Source organism: Oenanthe melanoleuca, chromosome 4 (assembly GCF_029582105.1).
Source record: "Oenanthe melanoleuca isolate GR-GAL-2019-014 chromosome 4, OMel1.0, whole genome shotgun sequence".
Lineage (NCBI taxonomy): Eukaryota > Metazoa > Chordata > Aves > Passeriformes > Muscicapidae > Oenanthe > Oenanthe melanoleuca.
The window spans coordinates 43,060,947-43,080,342 of NC_079337.1; the positions used below are offsets into that span (position 1 = coordinate 43,060,947).

Sequence of the window (19,396 nt, forward strand, 5' to 3'; positions counted from 1 at the left end):
TACAGACATTGTTACTTGGTTAGTGCATATTATGAGGATCACCCAAATTCCAAGTAAGACACTCCCAACATAGTACACAAAGACATTATTCAGATCTGAATGAGGCTGCACTTCCACAGAAGCAGGCTTAGAAACATGCACAGGCTTGTATTCTAATTGTGGGGCTATGAGCAGGAGCAGGAGGAAGCAGTCAGTTGTCAGGGTAGCATGAAATGCCAAAATGGCCCTTCCCTGTCCCTTCTGAGTACTCACCAACCACAATATTCTGACCTAGAATAGTGGCTTGAGAGAGCCACTGCTGAGTATAGTTTAAAATATGACTTATTTCTGGATGCATTTTTCACATGACTATGCTGCAAGAGGTATTTTCTGCTGCACTGCCACCTGAGGTTGCTTCCTTTCACCAGGAGCCCCAGGCAGCATGGCAGGGAACATTGTCACCACGCAGTATGGGGGTGCAGTGGAATGCCTGAGCAGGCAGGCATGGACAGAATGTGCTCACACACAGACAGACACCTCTGAGCCCACCCAGGCCAGGAGCTCAGCACAGCTCAGCCTGTGTTCCAGTGACACAATGAGGTGAGCCTGAGCTCAGACACAGCCTGAGGGACCTGCACTGAAAATACAGCACAGAAACAGAATGTGCTTTATTTCCATAATAGTCTTCCCACTAAGGCAGCCACAAAGTTAGATGACCTCATAAATTACTGCTTGTCTTTCCTATGTGTCAGGTTCCCCAAATTCAATTCTATATGCAAAACTGCCATTCAGGAACAGATCAATCCAAATCTTTGGAAAGCCACGTGAAGCCTTTAAAAAGACAAGCTGGTCTAATATTTTATTAGTAGTTAAAAATGAATCTGGAGAAATGAACACTGCAACCATTCCTTACCTGCAGTTGTCAAGGCAACAGCTGCTTTAGGATTAATACCCAAAAGATAGTTTGTCTTTCAGCACAAACACTACAAGCATTACATGTATTCATCAGCTGGCTACTCACCAGACTTTTCTTTATTGGTGCTCTTCCCTGGATACTTATTCTATTAGCTTTGCAAGAGCAATAGCCCCAAATCAGGAGGGATTTTTGAAATTGCATGTTTATACATTATTTATTTAGTTTTCAGCAGGCATATAATTATTGCCAACTCACCTCTCAATTACCTCATCCACAATGGTTCATTTGTCTTCCAAGGCAAATAATATTACCTCTCTAATTTAATTCTGTGCAAAGACATTGCTTATCTTTGTCTCAAGAAATTTTAATGAACTACTCCTGTATTCCAAAACATCTGTGTCTTTCTTTTTTTCCTATATTGTACAGACCTAAAGGAGGGCATTAGGTCTTCTTTTAAACCAGGACATATTTCCCCCAAGAAAGAATTTCTCTGACTAAGAAATTTTACTTGCTCTTAGCATTTTCCAAGCATCTTACAGGGCATAATCCTAAAGACTGAACATTAGAGGAAATTGTCTTGTTAACAATAAAATAATTTCTGTATAAATATTAAAAGGACACCTCTGGTTCACAGACTTTGGTGTGCATAATAGAAAATCATTCCTCAGACATATTGGCAGTCAGTGTGAGCTCCACTGACAAAAAAACCCTTCAGACTCCAGGAACTCCAGTTCATTTGTTATAGACATCCAAAAGCTTAGTATTTTTCTTCTCTTTATTTCTCTCCTGGAAGGATCTTCTGTTAATCTTGAGCAGCAATGTCATTTTGTGCCTTAAAAATTGACAGTGCTATTCAGTGATGAAATCCAGCAGCCTTGTGACCTTGCTTCTTGTTACACTGCCTCAAAAGAACTCATTACACTTGCTCAATACACAATATTATCCAGTATCAGTACCAAAGAAAGAGAACACCATCATTTTTTTTTTCTAAGAATACAGACAGGAGAAATACATTATTTCTGTAAGCCAGAACAAAAGGTGCTAAAGAAGTACTTTTGACAAGAAAATTCCAATCATGGGAAATATCAGCCTTAGGTGGCATTTTTTTCCTCATCTAAGTGAGTTTCACAAATTGCTCCTTTCAACACCCAACTGAGAAAAGTAAATGTTCAGGAATCTTATTGTCATTGCACTTGGACCATCCTGTGTAAGCTGAAATTCACTGTGAAGTGAAATTCACCTGGCAGTTACTGGCTCTCTGTTTCAGAGTAAAAAATTATATGAATAATGTCAGGCTTCCAGTTTAAAAACTTCCACTGAATGTGTGAAAATATCTCATGTAAACCCATTACATAATCATAGCAAAAGATGGACTTTTACTCATATACTTAATATACAAATCAGTGCTCTCTGAGTTTTTTCTGTTTTCCCTCTCCTTACCCAAGAAAACAGAAGCTGAACCTGGAAAAATTATTTTTTTCTTTTTTTTTTAAATCTAATTGCTCAATGACCTTTAATAGTTGGATAGAAATCATTTCACTTTCCTGCTACTCAGGCTTCACAACCATCAATATCTCTAATATGCATAAAATTAATCTCTTTTATAATTTATCTTATTAATATGATATCTGAAACATGAACTTGAAAGGATGATACTTATTTGTGAAAATACAAATGCCTTGTTTGTAAAACAATATTGAGTAAGCCTTAGTGACACATATTTTAAAATCATGTCCGATTTTTATGAATTATATCTGAGGATATCACACCAATACTTCCAATGCTTATAGCTATTTCTGAAATTAATTATCTACTCTCTTAATTTGATCTTAAAGAAGAAAAATTGAGGAAGCTGGATGAATTTCAGACTATGAGAGAAAAGACAGAAAACACTTTAGGGTGTCCTAAACAACTTTCATAGCCTAGTTCACCATTCTGTGGTAACTCTTCCATGTGGACCACCCTGGAGTACACCAACAAGAGGCTATCTCATGCAATGGCATTTTTAATGACTTATTCTCTGAGTTAACACTTTCAGTTATTTACTGTCAGGGTTAATATTCCTCCAACAGGAACTCAGCCTGTGAATACAATATCCAAGCTAGCCTGCTGTGCTATGTGCAGGCTCATATTTCTGGGCACAAATTTTAGCAAGAAACAACTCATTTACTACCTTGTAAATCATTATAAGAGGACTTTCCATTTTCAAGACAGCCTTCACTGTTAAACAGATATTCAGATACTGCAGTTATGAGTTTTGCATAAACCTCTAGCTAAATAATATTTCATTTCTTTTATGCTAGCTTATCATGAAGACAAAATTCTTCTTCAATTCCTTTATTAGTAATAACATCCCTATGCTCCCAGCTGTTTTATCTGGAGCACTGAGGAGAAAAAAGGAGCCAATTCCTCCTCATCAAACTTACATGACTTCTGAACAGGCCTCTGGGTGACACATTTAACAAGACAAGGACAAGATATATGGCATCATTCTTCACAGGACATTCCTCATTAAGTAAGTTGAATATATCAAGTACCCAGATGAGCTACATTGCACAAGACAGTGCCCTTTAAAACTGGAAAATAGGTTCCTAGCCATAAATTCAGCCTTCATCCTATTAGCTTGCTGTCTCTGAAGAGGTCTAAATCTGGAAGTTTCTTCCTATCTGCTACTACTGCTCTAACTTCAACAGGATACAATTATCACAGAAAAGCAGTTATGAGGACAGAGGGCATGGTGACAAATTACTGAGGGCAAAACAGGGAGTAGAGGGGATGAATTCAGGGCTGCAAAATCACATGTTGTCACATCATCTAGAAGCTGAGTTTTCTCATAAATCCCAGCCTGTCTGTAGTGCCAGATATTTTTGTTGTGTTCTTCAAGTAATTACATATTCTCCTTACAGAAAAAAAAAAGTAAAGTCAGGGGTGGGGTAAAAAAAGTTATTGCTTTAAAAAATAACCATGATATTATCTACCAAAAAGAGCTCAAAATGAATTCTCCCAACAAGGCATGATTTCTGGGCAGGTGGTACATCAAAGGGGACTTAAGAGATGGAAGTAAATCTTGGAAAGGAAGAAAGGAGGAAAAATCTTCTAAGGATCAAAGACAGCATGCCAGGAGATAAAAACCCCAGGATTGCTAAAAGAAGTAGATAAAATAAGCCCACTAACTATGAAGAAATTCAGTCCTATGTGATTAGAGCAGGGATGATGTGTGTATCACAGAGCACCTGAGTTCCAGCACAGTTGCAATCTCCCTGTGTCCTCTCTATGGGGACATTAAGTGAGTTATATCAACATGAGAACTTATTTACCTACCTGGAAAAATGATGAAGAAGGCTGTTGGAAGGTTTTAAAATTTTTAGACAGTGTGAGCATGCTTTAACCTGAGCTAACAATGTATTTGATGTAGCCCAGGAGGAGACTTTTCATGTAGAGAAGAACTTATAGAAGGGACACAGTTACAGAATCAACAGCTTGTGACAGTAAGGACATGAAATGACATATGCATATACAATAGTATTTGATTAACTGTTATTTATAGAAAATCATTTTACCATTATTACTTATTTATTATCATTACATTTGAATTAATTTATATTGGCTTCCTTTTTCTAATCTTTATGTACACTGTATTATCCATCCTAAATTGAATTTCCCATCACAGTGCCTGTGATTTTAGATATTTCCTGTAACTAAAGAAGAAACAGAGCACATGGGATGAAATTCTAACAACCCTACCTTTGTCTGTTCTTTTTGCAGGAAGGACAACATTTTGCTTTGGCCTGAATGACAGTTCCTAAACCACTAGATACAGCCTTAAAGAGCAGAGAGTGATTCCATATATCAAGAATCATTTCATTCTGAAATGTGAATGCCCTAAAGGATTCTATGCTTGGAGTTTGCAGGTCACTGGTGATGGAAAGGATAAATAGAAGTGACAATAGACACCTACACACTTCTACCAATTTATTTATATTACTATCTGATCTATTATCAGAGGATTCAGATCGTAAACTAGTAATTTAATGTTATTAAAATCCTAGCCCACAAAAGTAAAGTGAATTTTATAAGCTCAATAACATCTTGCTACTGCCATTTTTAACTCCATAGTTAAAGCAGCCTCTCATGTGATACATAAACATTAACTGGCATTAATGGCATTTGAAATGTCCTTGCTGATACTGCTAAGTCTTGTAGGCTGTTTTTCCCTAATAGCTTAGATTACCATAGAAGCCACAGGCCCCAATTAAGATGAAGAGCCCTTTTGTTCTAGACACTGAGCAAACATACCCTGCTCTGAAGAATGTATAAGCTGAAAAATGAGAGATGCTCAATGAGGGTTGAAACAGGAAAGTGCAATATTTACAAATCATTACTGGTTTGACAACCAAACTTGTTTCTTGTCCTATGTAATAATTGTTCATTTGGTTTTTGTCATTTTGATTGAAAAATATAAATTGTTTAATCTCGTTTTTGCTTTGGCATAATGCTATTCTGTCTAAAGCATGACAGCAGAAAAATTACTTTCTTTAAGACATTTTCACCAAAAATAGAGTCCTCTGGGAAGATGTTTATATACATAAAAGTGCAATGAACCTGTACTGATTACTTTCTGACAAGGGGGAAAGGTAAGACGTGTTTTGCTGAAAAAAATACTTTGCTGAATCAGGATCATAATTGTATTATGTTAATAAATTAACTAATTAATCCACAAATGCCAGCTAGTTCCATATACTTTTTTCCTTCCATTAGTGCAAACTTAAGGTGACCCTGAATTATGCAGAACATAATACCTGACAGTTTTTTTTGGGCTGAGGTGACAAATCTGATCAATTAACTACTCCAGGTTTGAATAGTTCAGGTTTTTTTTACCTGTAGGGGTATTTTTTACTTTGGTCAGCTCACCTGTATTATGTAAAGTAAGCGTTATGATGAATTACATTCTTTAACAGATTTATGAATCTGTATTATATACAATATACTGATAGCAGTACATAAACACTTCCTCAGTAATCACTCCTAATGGCTGCAAGATTAAGAATTTTAATCCATAGTAGATTTCTAGTTTCTGTATTATCTAAACATCACTTTCACTTTTTTTAGGCACTCAGAAGGTGAAATACAGCTTTTAATAATGTTTAATGAATAAGAAATTCCTCAAAGGAATTATTTAGTCGTTTCTAAACTATTCTTATTTACTGGAATAAGCCAGAAATTTCCATTTTTTTCTTGATTACTAAACCTGAAATTATTTTACTTTAAAATAATAATATTTTTAAGATTTCATCATTAAAACAATCAACATTTTGTGTATTTACGTGTGTGTAACAATAAGTGGCAAAATTAATATTTTATAATTAATAATTATTAATCACATACTATTCATTGATAAAATAACAAAAAAAATGTGGTGGTCTTACTAGTGGGCATGCCCCCAGCACAGGAGTGCTTCCTCAGCAGCTCAGCTCCCATGGTGAAGGTGGTACCCAGCACCACACCTGTGCTTTTCCAGAGCACAGTTACCATCCTGCACTGCCAATACATTAAAGGGACCCTTGACTCTTTCCTGCCATGAAGGCCAACTGGCATCTCTCACTTAGGTCTCAACCCCTACAAAAATGTAGAAAATGGACAAATGAGAAAAAAGCAAAGCAGCAGAAAGAAAAAATAAGGAGAGGAATCAGTATGCTGGAAGTTATGGCTGCTTTTCAGAGGGATCATGAGAGGCTGGAGAAGGGGTCTGGCTTCATGGAGCTCAACAAAGACAATGGAAAGTTCCTCACCTGCAGAGGAGTATCTCAAAAAGTGGGTCTTGGGTATGTGTCAGAGAGCTGAGAATAACCAAGCTGAGCCAGGCCTCTCTGAGCCAAAAAAGGCTTCAGTATAATGCTGTAAATCATCACAGCAAAGTACAAGGAGCTGCAAGGTCAAGATTGGCTTGGACATAATTTCACTAACCCTGAAAACATATTTGGCACTGTGGCAACATAAGGACTAACCAAACAGCTGATCACAAATGCAAGACCTTGGTATAGGAAATGCTGAACTAAAATAAAGTAATTTAACATTTCTGATTGAAGGTCATTAATGAAATATAGGAAAATATTGCAATGAAAGTGACATTAAGACCACCGTGCCATGAACACAGAGAAAGTTTTATGGAATTGTCACTCCTGGAAAACAGCTGCAGGGCTCACCTCAACAGGTGAGGGCATGGTGACCAACAATGACCAGTTGTCTTTATATTGAACTGACTCAACAGAAGCAATGAATAATCTCTCTGAGAGATTACAAAAGTACATACTAAGAAGTACAGAAGGTCCTAGGTCACAGCACCTTGAAGAAAACACAACTTAAAGACTACAAAGGTAGGATGAGCAGAAGAGGATCAGTGTTGAAGATCCCAGCATTTAAGAATTGTTGGTTACACTGCTAAACAGCCACCTAGGGCCTCTCAACATACCAGGTGCCAGGAGTGTTGTCCTGGAATGCCAAGAGAGGGGCATTGAGGACTTACTGGATTGGAACAATTCAGGAATTTGCTGCCATAACCATGGTTCATAGAGTAATGTTGCTAATGTCTACTATAGCTATCCACTGCCATTTTCACGTTTATCCCATTAATACTCATTATCATTCAATGCCACCACAAAGTTATCTTGCAGTTCTCTCATCTCTTCTCCCTTATGTACTGTATAGTTAAAAATTGCTAAGACATAACCACATCTACTGCCATGCTTGAGTTCTCATGCTGGCATGTTACAGTCTACATAAGCTGTTAAAAACCATCACCTATATAGTGCACAGACAGTCACTTTCCTTGCTGGATGTCACTGCTGCATGTCCCTGTCCTTTCCCAGTACCAAAGAAGCAGCAGTGGTAGGATAGTCTGGGCACTGGTGCATGTAATGATGTCTTTGGCTCTGCTGTGCAGACCACTGATAGATGCTCAAAGACTCAGTCATTCTAGATAGAGTGAATTATAAGGCAGATCATCAGTACCATGCATATATGGACCCCAAAAGGCACATTAACAACTAGATACACTTGAAGGAACACGAAGTGAGTGCTCTCATGGAAAAATTAGAGGTGTTCACATGACTAAAACCTTTGGAGAGCTGGGAAACTGGGCCTTAAAAGCACTGAAAAGGCTATATCCCTACAGAACAGGGTAGTTGCACATCTCATTTACCAGAAATAAATTCTATTCCAGTAAGTTTCCATCAAAGGAAATAGTAATGAAAATTATTTTGCTAAAAAGAAGTTCTACTTTCATACTGTTATTATTTCATGAAGGCCAGTCTTCCTTTGTTTTCATGGATCTCCTTGTCCAGCATTCCCATTTTAGTGTCAGTTCATTCCATTTATTATACTGCCAGTTATCTCAAACATCTGCATTTCCCCACAGTCTGTGCAGTGTGTGCTAACGCTGATGAAAAGGAAGCACATGTGTGGAGGAAGAAGGAAACTAATCATTAAACGTCTGGGACTGCTAATGAGACTAACAAACAGCATAGTTTATGTAGGCAGCTTAGTGGAGCACACTTCTGTAAAACCATTTGCTTTGGATCCAACCTTTGCTAAGAGCAATTAGAAGTAATTGCCACCCAATGGCTCTTTTGTTAGCCAGATACTGAAAGGCATAGAGTTCAGGTGAGTTATTTCCAAAGTGCTGGGATGCCAGTCATGGAGAATGCTGCCACACTGGTCTACCAGCTGTGGTGGTTTGACCCTGGCTGGATGCCAGGTGCCCACCAGGACTGCTCTGTCTATTCTGTCCTCAGGTGGACAGGGGAGAGAAAATACAATCAAAGGCTCGTGCCTTGACATAAGGACAGGGAAAGAATACTCATCAGTTACCACTAAGGATCAGAAATCCTCCACTTGGGGAAATTAATTGAATTTACTACCCATCAAAATCAGAGATAGATAATGAAAGGTAAAACAGAAGCTTCCCTTAACCTGACCTCCCACTCCTTCCTGGGCTTAACTTTACTCCCAATTCTCTACCTCCTCCATCTCAGCACAGGGAGATGGAGAATGGGGGTTATGGTCAGTTCATCACACGTTTCTGCCATTGCTTCCTCCTGAGAGAGAGGAGTCCTTCCCCTGCTCCACTGTGGGGTCCTTCCTCTGGAGCCAGTCCTCCATGAACTTCTCCAATGTGAGCCCTCCTTCCCATGGTCTTCAGTTCTTCACAGCCTGCTCCAGTGTGGGTTCCTTTCCACAGGGTACAGTACTCAAGAAGGTGTGGGACACCTCCACAGGCTGCAGGTGAATCTCTGCACCCCTGTGGCCTTCCATGGGCTGCAGGGACACGGCTGCTTCACCATGCCCTTCACCACAGGCTGCAGGGGGATCCCCTGGAGCAGAACTTCTCCTCCTTCTTCACTGAGCTAGGCATCTGCAGGACTTATCTCACATATTCTCACTCCTCTCTTCTCTGGCCACAATTACTTCTCTGCAATAACGTTTTTTCCCTTCTTTGATATGTTATCCCAGAGGCATTACTGCCATCACTTGTGAGCTCAGCCTTGGCCAGAGGTGGATCCATCCTGGAGCTCATTGGCACTGGCTCTGTCAGGCACAGGGAAGCTTCCAGCAGCTTCTCACAAAAGCCACCCCTGTAGCCCTGCCCTGCCACCAAAACCTGGCCATGCAAACCCAATACACTGGCCCTTTTGGGCCATCTCTGAAAAGAAATAGGACAAGGAGCAGAAATGTGTTTTAAGGTCTAAGCTGACTGACACAATAGAGCTAAGACATGAACGCGAAAATTCTTCTGGGATTCTACCTTGTGGATCTATCATTCCTTGTGTCATTTCACTGGATTTTACATGGGCCTTAATGACCATTTTGTTATTTCATTTTTCATGTGGAATACAATTTTCTCTGAAAATGACTGGTACTTCTACTTGTACTGGGCTGACAGAAACTGTATTCTGCACTGGAAAAGGCTGCTCATTTCTGAGAAAGTCTTATTAAGTAACAGCTGCCAACAGCTCACATCTCAAAACTCTCATTGCCTTACTATTTCATGGAGTCTTGCTATTTCATAAATATAGAATAGGTGCTTGTTTCTAGATTTTATTAAAGAATTCTACATGGATCTCAGGAAGATAGAATGTTAATATAAAATAATCAGGAATTTTTCTTTGGAAAAATTGTCCCATACCAGCATAAGCGACTTGTGCCATTTCAAAGAAATTCTGCTTCAGAAATTAAAGGAATTATTCACATTTTCAATCTGGTTTAAATTTTTACACATTCTAGGTTTTATCTCATTTCATAATAGCAAAATTTTGCAATGTTTCTGTAACACATGCATTTACATTTTCCATAATACAGAAAATATAATTCTACCTAGCACCACAAATAAACTTCACTTAATTATTTTTCTCCTTTTTTTTTTTTTTTAAGCATTCTTAATGGACTACCAATTACAGAAAGAAGGAATTGAGAATGAGATATAATAACAAGAAGATTCTTTTCATCTTTTTAATTGGAATAACTCAAGTAAGTCCTTATTTAGAGATCATCTTCAAAGATACAACTGTAGTATAAAAAAGATGGGCAGTACTATAGCATCCAGGCAATAACATGGACTCAAGAAGCACAAATTAGGTTCTATTTCTGTTGCAAACTTTACTTTGACTGAGTGCATGTTATTTGCATTTCTCAGTACCTTATGTGTAACAAACAACACAAACACTGGGATGAAGAAAATTTATTATCCATGGTAAGAAACTGAGGAAAAACCCGTATAGAAAGTGATGGTTGTGTGGCATACACCTATCACTAACATCTTTAAAAGCTTCTTTTGCAGATTAAATTTATTATTTATTATTTCTTTATTTATTATTGTGCTTTGAGCGCAATAATAATGTGCTACCTTAACAATTGTTACTAAACCTTACTATATAAAGGAAATATTATCTGCATACAGGCATACAGGATCCATACAAGTCTGAATAACTGATATAATATAAAAACTAAGTTTGCAACATTCAAACTGTAGAATGATAAAACATAAATTGCCAATGAAGTGACAAAATTAGTTGCCATTCATCTAAGATTAGATAATATTAGTCTTTCTTTTCTGACAAAATTCATTTCTGTGAACTGACATGAACAGAACTGTGCAGTGCCTATAACAATGAAACCTGACAAATTCAGAGCTACTTCCTCCTTCTGTTTATCCAGTCCCTTGTTCACAGACTCCCTGAGCTCTGAAAAGGTGTGGATTGATTATGGTATCCTGTGTCTAAGGGAAAAACACATCCTCAGGCCCCAAACCCCGGGTGTATTTGTGTTCTGTCATAAAAGCTACTTCTCATTTCCACAAATTAGTATTCCTGACACCAGAAATACATTACAAAAATGCATCTAAATTTACAATAACTTCAATTTCAATTCAAGATAATGATATAGAAGTATGAAAGGGGCTTCTGTCATTAAATGCAGATGACAACTAAGTATCAATGATCATTTGAAAAGGTGGTCTCTGGGTAAGTAGTTCTGTAATTGTTTTAAGCCTGAGGAAACTGGTCTATCCTGATGCTTGCAGGAACACCAGTGAATACCTACCAATACAACATTCAGGTTCATTTAAGCAGCATATATGCATAAATATGTGAAGGGAATGAGCTGAGCTGAAGAAAATAATGCATTATTCATGCAGCTAACAACACTTACTCATGCCTAGTATAAATTGAAACCTAAAAGTACAAATCTAGGACACCGAGATTTTCAATCAATGCTGAGTTATATTTAAATTCAATCTAAGACAAAAATTCTGAGTTCATTTCATGTTTTCAATTCAGCACAGAAGCATTTCACACTTTCACTGGCTACATTTTAGGAAATATAAATTATGACTGTAGCAGTTTTTGCAAGTGAATGGTAATAATTGTTCAGTGGATTTCACTTGAGATGCAGTGGTCACGAAATTAAGTGAAGTGCATTGTGCTGGTGATTAGTTTAATTCCATCTGACAGCTCCTGAAGAAAAATATTTAAATCACCAAAAAACTGAAAAATGAGCAAGTTTTGAAACTGAGAAAAAAGAAGCTTTATTTTGCAGTTCTGTTTTCTTCAACGAAATGCTCATATAACACCATTTCTTATATATCCTGTTAACTCAAAACTGTGAAGATAATAATTTTTAGAATATGATACCTGCTTTTTTGAAATCCATATTGTTCTAATCTCTCAACAATTCTTATTTTCAAAATATGGAAATCATGCTGAACTCCTACACTAAGCCACTGAAAAAGCTAATTGGCATTTGCCAAGTGGAAAAAAATATTTTCTTCCTTGCATAATCAGGTCTCTGTAATGACACTTTTTCCAAAGATACCTAAAAACTTCACCCTCTGACTTTGTTTAGTCTTAATTACCTAAGGAACATATGGTGGCTGGGAGAAAAAAAAAAAAAAAGAGAGAGAGAGAACAGACATAGTTACTGTCCTGAAAGAAGTGTTTAATTAAATGGGAGAATCTGGATACAGAAATTAAGAAAAGTCATAGCAATTTCACCTCACTAAGGCTAGTTCCTTCCAACCCTGTTAGATTTTCTGATCTGAATGCTAAGACTGTTTGAAGGCAGAGGTGATTTAATACAAGCCTTACGACAGCATAGCTCAGTTTCAGCTGGAGCCTACTGGCACAACTACAAATTAATTTGCATGGAATGCGAGCAGCTCAGCCATTTCCTCTCCTCTCACAAGCCTGTGAAACAACAGGACTATGCAAATAAGAAATCTGAAACAGTAATTCTTTTTCTTACTCTGAATGCAGCACAGTTTGCAGTCAACCTCACAGGCCTTTGCTTTCTAGCATTCCTGCCAGGGTATGTGTGCACAGCACAGCAGAGCAGAGACACCTGGTGAGTTTAAAAGCAGCACTTTAGTATAACACTGTACCTGGACTAACTGGTTGCTGTTACACAAACTAATGCTACTTCTGTAAGAAAAGGGAGAATATGAATCCACTGTGTGGTTTTTCCACTAAACAAGTCAATTAAGTTTTATATAATTCCCATTAGGGAAATGATGAAAAATCTGCAGACAGATATAAAATAACTGTTATCAGACTGGAAATTCCTTTTCTTTTGAGATTTTCCAGTCCTTAAGAGAGGAAAGCAGCTGTAGCTGACAAGCTACCTTAATTTACTTCTACACTGAACTTTGAAAGACCATAAATGAGACCAGTTTTCCTCAGGCTGGAAAGGATTAAAACCCTGCTCCAAGGACTTTGCACTGTTTGTTCCCCAAGAAGAGTGTTAGGCAAAAGGTCTTGGTCAGATAATGTGCTATAGTTTCAGAAGGGTGAAGAGAAATCTGGCAAGAGCCAGATTTAAACACCTTATAATGGATTAGTCACTCACAGTGTGAGTGATGTAACAGGCAACTCTGAATTTCTGTTGTACAGAAAACTACTACCACCACTGAGACCCATTTCTGAGCCTATGTGGTGAATGTATTGCCACATAGGATGTGGTGAAAAGATCATGCCAGGTTTTGCTTTTTAAACAACAAATTCAGCCTGGCCAAAGTCTGTTCACAAGAGCAAATAGAATACTAGCTGATCCAATGTTGAAGGCTTTACAGCTTCCTTGCCTCCAAAGAGAAGCACATACTGTGGTAATATGATTACAGAATTTCCAGCAGCTAGCACAGCCTTCAGACAGGCACATTATTGGCAGCAGCTGCTCAAACAAGTACTCACCTCACTGTGCTCACAATATCCCAGCAATTGAAGGAGTGAGAAATTATGTCAATGAAATCAGCCTCCTCTGAAACCTTGCAGAGTGTGCTTCCATAGCAATCCAACTACTTGATGAACAATTACAGTTGCCAATTTGGCAAACTCTTTTCAAGGTTATTTAAATCTATCAAGGTTATTTCATCACTGGAAATAATGATTTTAATAATATATATTAAAATCTTGGTCTTGGTCTGGATATAACCAAGCCAGCACCTAAGTCACTAACCTTCCCAAGTACTAGGCATTTCACCAAATTACTATCCAACATAAATCAGAAGATTACAAATGTAAAAGGCTAAAATAAAGCTCTTGTGACCATTAACCTGACACAATTTCACTATGCAAATACATATAAATCCACTGTACCTACAGTCTAGCAAAACAGAAGGGTTACAAAGACCAAAGCAGAGACTTAGCAGCTTCTCTCAGGGATTTTTCTCTAAGGTAATTTCTCTTCCTTTTGCTTGACTGGGTACCTTTCACATCTTCCTGCCTTAAAAAACATTTCTACTTGGTGGTCAGCTATCCTAGCATGTAAAAGATTACAACATAAAACATGTCATGATCGTATAGATAATTTACACAATAAAATTTAAATGTACCTCAATGGATAGAATTTCAAGTATTAATACAGAAACTCACTTGAGAGAGCATCACCTACAAAAAAAAAAAAAAAAAAAAAAAAAAGGAGAGGTCATAAAAATAAATCAAATTACCTGAAAGACCAGAGTCAAGTTATTAAGAAAACAGATTTTCTAAACAAATAGCTCTATGAAAATACTCATTATGAATACACATGTTAGGCAAATCTGGATACAGCATAATCAGCTAAGTCTAATTTACACTGCACAAGAGGGAAAATATTAAATCAACATTTGTACTTATTGTGGCATAGGTGTTTACCACAGCCATATGGTAGAAAAACAAATACATGGAAACTCTCATAATCTTGTATGTTTTCATATTTGTATCTTGTAACCACAATGCATGTATAGTTATATAACTTCTTAATCTTCATTTCCAATTCCACCCATAGAAGTATAATGACATACTCTAGTATTATTTAAAAATCTGATATCAGTTTTGATCCAGTATCCTTACTAAAATGACTTTAGAGAAGAAAAAAGCTGTTTATCAGGGATTTTAATATACCATTATCCTCTGAGATCTATACAAGCTGCCAGTACAGTGCTGACACAATTCCAAGTCATTACAGCTGTTCTTTAATATCATCTGAAGATCTAGACCTTACATCAGTTATGAAAGTCCAGTAGATCTAAACTTATGCTTCTTCATTGCTCATGGCTCTTACATGTGCTATGATTCCACTGGACCAGCACAAGAAGGTTTCATGCAAAACATTCACATATGCCATTCCTCAATCAGCTCACCCCTGTACAGGTGCTAGAATAATGATCAAAACAGAAAAAAAACCATTTCCCTCAGAGTTTTGGTGGCCAGAAAGCTCCATAGATAGAGCTGTCAGATCATTTGGAAACCTCAAGCCAGTCATGGCTTGACTATGATGGGATGAAATATCTGAAAGTAAAGGGGAAAAAAATTTAGAAATCCATCTCTCTTTCCTCTTTTTCCAAGTGTCCCAGACAAGTAATTGGATTAGTTCAGTCAGAATTTTAAACTAAAAATTTTATCAGTTCTTCTGAGTCTCTACCATTTCTAATTCTAATTTTAAAAAACCACTGTCCAAAAAGCAATATTGTAAAGAAACTGAAAATTAAACAAGTCAAGGAAACAGCTCAGCAAAACCATCATTTTTCAGAAAAACCCTTTGGTTCTTATGAATGAATATTACCTCATGATAAGGTATTTGCCACAGAATTCTATCTGATGGGAAGCTTCTATAACACTGTTTTGCCATTTCAGATGAAAATCTGGAATGAGAATGCAAGCAGAAAATCTTCTAAGATACCATGTAAGATATAATGGGAATCCATTTCTTTTTTACTGCCAGGTGATGATATCCTAGATGTTGGGTTTTACTTAGACATTTATATCTAAAATCCTCTGTTTATCTAGAAGAAGAACTAGCTGTCAGTGTTGTATGCTGGCTAGATATGCTGAGTGCATTATCAACAGCCTTCTGCTTCAGCAAATTACTTTATTAAATTTTTCTTGGCAAGAGTTTACTCTGTATGAAAAATGGATGTATGTGATGCACTTCCAAATTGTTAAGTGGCATGTTCTTTACAATTCTTTAAAAGATTTAAAAGGACAAAGATAGAGTGTGGAAGTTCAGGTCAAAAAACTAGCAGATTTGTTGAATATAACAGTTTACCACAGGTTATTTCACAGTCTGAACACATTGTTTTGTCAGGTAAAGACATAGCATTGGCTTTTGTGGCCTGGAGGAAAGGAAAAGCTATGATTCCTTTGTTGGCAACATACAAGTTAATGAATCCTCAGTACACTGGCATTTTTTCATTAAATACTGTGCAAGTATTTTCAAAGTAAATCCCATTGGCTATATTTCATTCAGAGTCTCTTTGGGGGCTCTTGTTGCTCTTTCAGTGTAACAGCAATAAAAAGATCAGTGGAGACATGTTGATGAAATAATGTAAAAATGCCCACAAGATGTCTGTACTTCACTAGACTGAGGTGTGTTATTTTCTCATAATATAGGCAAAGATAAATTACAACTTGAAATACTAGTTGCAAGTTTTGAGGTTTACATTTCATTTAATCAAGAATTTGAATGCATGTAAACAGGAATCTCCTAACTAATTGTGACATTGTCTATAATAAGGAAACTGCACAGAAGCAGCTTTAACAATCTTTGTCAATGTAATTATCTAAGATGAAGCTGAAAGGCCAAGCTTGAAAACTGTGTGCAGGCTAATCAGGTAAATAGGTCAGAACAAAAGATTTTAGTAGCATAATCTTCAGTTACTCATACAATCATTGAATCATTTAGGATGGAAAAGACCTCTAAGTTCATGGAGTTAATTATGTTTACTCATGAGTTAATCATGTTTACTCTTGTGCAGTACATGGACATGCAAAATAACTACAGCCTAATGTAGGATGCTGAGCTCTCAAAGATCATGTTTTCCCATGGATTCTCCTGTATGGATGGTAGATGGAAAAGCAATGATGAAAGCAATGTTTGTTATATTTATTATTGATGATTGGGGAAAAAAGGTAATTAACAAAGAGAAATTTCCAAATGCATACAGATGATTGAGTGAAGACTAGATTGACTACAAAAGATTTACAAATTGCAAAACTACAGAAAATAATTTGGGAACTCAAAGTGACAGCTTCCTCCTTTGGATTCTTGAAAACAAGAACTAGTAATTAGTCTGACATCTAATCAGTTACAAAGTTCCTCTAGAAATAGAACTGATCAGCACTTCAAATTTCCACTTCACAGGAAACAAAGGCATTTCAAAATCTGACCTCATTTCAATTCAGAATAAATGCAAGTACTCTCAATATTTCCTTTGAAATAGAATTAAAAATGCTGTGTTAAAACTGGTTTATTTTTCATGCTTATAATTATTATTTTTATCTTATTCTATTACAGGTACATGCTATATATATGTTATTGGATGTTGTCAATGCACAGCATTATTTATATTATCAAGTCATCATACTATATCACAACATATGATATAGTCTGGTATTCTGTTTTTTATATTATTTTTATATTCTTTTCTTTTAAAAGCAAAAGAAGTTGCCAGATTGTTTATAATAAAATCACTTATTTTTCAATCAGGGCTGCCTAGCATTTTAAGAACTGTGGTTTGGTATGGGTTTACAGCCTCACAGAAATCAAATTTATCATTTTCTGGAGATGGACAGGCTCAGCAGTAGTTTGAGGAACTAGATGCTCAGTGTAACAGTAAGAAAATTTTACAGACCTGAGACAAATTCATCCTTCAGCTCATACAGTTCACAGGCCAGCAGTTCAGTAACTTTGCTATAAACTAGATTGGTTTTTATTTGTGCTACAATGAGACAGTGTGGTACTTTGATGAATTGTTTTCCTTTCCTTCCTAGTAGCATAATGAAGAAAACAATCTTTTGATCTTTCTGAATTTTCTCTAGACACATTTTGTTCTGAATATCCTTTTCTTCATAAAAATATTTGTTACTTTGTCGAATGCTCTTTATTAATCAGCCCTTGCACTCACAGATAAAGACTAGACATATTTCTCATAGGTGAAATATATGCATAATGGATAATCAGAGACAGAGGTGTACACAGACTTAATTTATGTTATCAAATGATGCAAGCTCTCAGCTCTCCCCAAGATTCATACTGCACACATCTGAGTTCTGCTCAGGCTCTCATTTGGAACAAAATACTTCTCCTAAAACTGTTAAAGACTGTCTGTCTGACCATCCATGAACCACTCTGGCAGTCTCACTTGGACAGAGGCCAAGCTTCACAGCTACACACTCACAAAGTCAGATCAGGTTTTTTATCAGGTCTCAGACCTCTGGATCCTTTCAGTAATTTAATCATGGTGCAACAACAGAATAACAGTCGGGCTGGTGCCTCTGGGAAGGGACCCCAGCAAAGGAACCCCTGGGCTTTTATACCCTCAGGGAAGTCTGGGGTGTTCCAGCTGATCCTCAGCTCCTGCCATGTCTCTGAGTGTCCAGTTCCCTGGCTGGCACCACAGGTCCCTGTGCCCTTTGTTGTGCAGAGGTTGGTTCCAGTTCATGGCCTCTTCACAACCCACAGCTCAGCCAGGAGCTGGCACTCCAGCTGCTCATGGAGCCACCAGCACTGAGTGTATTTCTCAACAGAATAAAGCTTGGGTGAGGGCCAGAGGTCATTTCTTGCGAGGACTTCAGCCTAAATTTCCTATGGACTAAACATTACTATGACTGGCTCCTTCCTCCTGATACAGTCCCCCAACACCATTTCAACAGACCCATTCTCAGTAGAAGAGTACTCTCACACCTTTGTGAGAGGAATGGCAGATTTGTCTTTACAAACCAGCTGTGGATCTGCTGGTAGATAAGGCTAGCACTGAGAGAGATAAAAGAAACAATGGGATGGATTCCACTGATTGATGAATAGAAAAAGATATTTGCCTTTACAAACAAACTGTAGGTTTGCTGATAAATGAAACTGGATATTGGAAGATGAAAGAAGCAATGGGGAAAACCCATGAATTTTATAAGAATAAAAATTAAAAGGGAGGGTTATACATTAGAGGGGAATGTCAGGTGTCAGGCATTCCAGGAAGTCTGTGCCTTTCAAGTACCTCAGCCAATGGGGAAGACAGAGGGAAATGCAGCCAGGAAATTAGGATAAAAGGAGGCTGCATCCTCAAAAAATTTGAGAGATCCCAGGGGAATGCCCCATGGCTCTCCCTTTATTCGAATAAAGCAAAAAGGACTCCTCTGTCTCCTTTTTGGACATAAACCTCTGGTGTTTGTGAATTAATTTTCCTGACATTTGGAACACCCTTGGCTGTGGTGGGTGACCCCTGTCTGGTTGACAGGTGCCCACCAAAGCTGCTGTGTCTCTGCTATGACAACAAGCTTGTGTGTCAAGGCAAGGAGGGAGAGATCACTCAGCAACTATCATGACAGGCAAAATAGACTGAACTTGGGAAAATTAGTTTAATTTATAACCAATCAAATCAGAGCAGGGTAATGAGAGGAAAACCAAATCTTAAAATATCTTCTGCCCCACTCCTCTCTTCTTCCTTGGCCCAGTTTCACTCCTGAATTCTCTACCTCCCAAGAG

General features: G+C 37.4%; 1 protein-coding gene across 11 annotated transcripts in view; it reads right to left on the reverse strand.

Moving 5' to 3' along the window:
- Positions 1-19,396, reverse strand: part of TRMT9B (tRNA methyltransferase 9B (putative)) — a 107,504-nt gene that overhangs the window by 40,928 nt on the left and 47,180 nt on the right. For 6 of the 11 annotated variants that reach the window (XM_056490170.1, XM_056490175.1, XM_056490169.1 and 3 more), the window contains 2 exons: positions 15,482-15,560; positions 14,271-14,325 (listed from right to left, as the gene is read on the reverse strand). The exons of 2 other annotated variants lie outside the window; for them this stretch is intronic. The gene's annotated coding sequence lies outside the window, so the exon portion shown is untranslated. The remainder of the gene's footprint in view (positions 1-14,270; positions 14,326-15,481; positions 15,561-19,396) is intronic. 3 more of the 11 variants (XM_056490171.1, XM_056490179.1, XM_056490174.1) reach the window with 2 other exon arrangements.